Genomic DNA, 1,489 nt, shown 5'->3' on the forward strand with positions numbered 1-1,489 from the left:
GAAGATTCGAATATTATTCATAGATAGACTTGATCATAAACCCACAATTCATCAGTCTCAACAAACACACCGCAAAAACAAGATTACATCGAATAGATCTCCACAAGAGAGGGGGAGAACATTGTATTGAGATCCAAAAAGAGAGAAGAAGCCATCTAGCTACTAACTATGGACCCGTAGGTCTGAGGTAAACTACTCACACTTCATCGGAGGGGTTATGGTGTTGATGAAGAAGCCCTTCGTGATCGATGCCCCCTCCGGCGGAGCTCCAAAACAGGCCCCAAGATGGGATCTCGTGGATATAGAAAGTTACGACGGTGGAATTAGGGTTTTGGCTCCGTATCTGATTGTTTGGGGGTACGTGGGTATATATAGGAGGAAGAAGTACGTTGGTGGAGCAACAGGGGGTCCACGAGGGTGGAGGGCGCGCCTGGGGGGGTAGGCGCGCCCCCCCTACCTCATGGCTTCCTGTTACGTGTCTTGACGTAGGGTCCAAGTCTCCTGAGTTGTATTCGATGAGAAAATCACGTTCCCGAAGGTTTCATTCCGTTTGGACTCCGTTTGATATTCCTTTTCTTCGAAACCCTAAAACAGGCAAAAAACAGCAACTCTGGGAGGGCGGCGGGCGCGCCTCCTGCTCGGCCCCTCTGCGCTACGTCAAATCGAAGACGGAGCCAGGGCTCGCAGCCGTGAAGACGAAGGCAAGGCTCGTCGGCGGCGTCAAGGAGGAGCTCGACAACGCGGCGGCCTTGAAGTAGGCGCGTGACGACTGGACGCGGACGGAGCTGGAGCGCCAGCACCTCGCCTAAGAGAGGTTCGCCGCTCGGCGCCATGGCTGGGATGAGGGAGGCGTTGTCGTCCTCGACGACAGCGACGATGACGCGCCGCCACCACCGGTCCGCCAGGGCGACGCCTGGCAGGGGTCCAGCAGGAGCAGCCGCGTGAAGGAGGAGAAGGATGGCGAGGACAACGATGGCGGCGGCGGCGACGGCTGCGACTTCGCCTCTCTCAGCGCCTTATTCGGCCTGTAGTCGCATTTATTTTTTGAAGTCTTTTATCTATGTAAAAAACTATTTCAGTTTGCCGAATTAATGCACTATTTCGCCGAATATTTGTCCCGTTCGCTGAATTTTAGTCAAATAAATGTTTAAAAAGTAATTAAAACAGGCGCTTGGGGCCGACCCATGGAACATTTTCACTTTATCAGTCAACCTTTTTGTTCATACATTTATATACGATTGTTAATTTTCGCAACTTCTTGAGGTGGCACTTTTCTGCTAATCATCTGATTTCCATGAATCAAGAACAATAGTCTGCATTAATCAAGACGAGCTGAAATGCATGCATCAGCACCAGCAGTCTGCATCTGGACTTTGTAGCCAAGGAAAAAAAGCTAGGAAACAGACATAATATTAAGACACTCAATGAGAAGAGGAGGATGGTCTAGCACCCCCGACGGGATTTGTTAAACTTAACGTTGATGCTTCTT

Source organism: Triticum aestivum, chromosome 7A, assembly GCF_018294505.1.
Source record: "Triticum aestivum cultivar Chinese Spring chromosome 7A, IWGSC CS RefSeq v2.1, whole genome shotgun sequence".
In the NCBI taxonomy this organism is placed as follows: Eukaryota; Viridiplantae; Streptophyta; class Magnoliopsida; order Poales; family Poaceae; genus Triticum; species Triticum aestivum.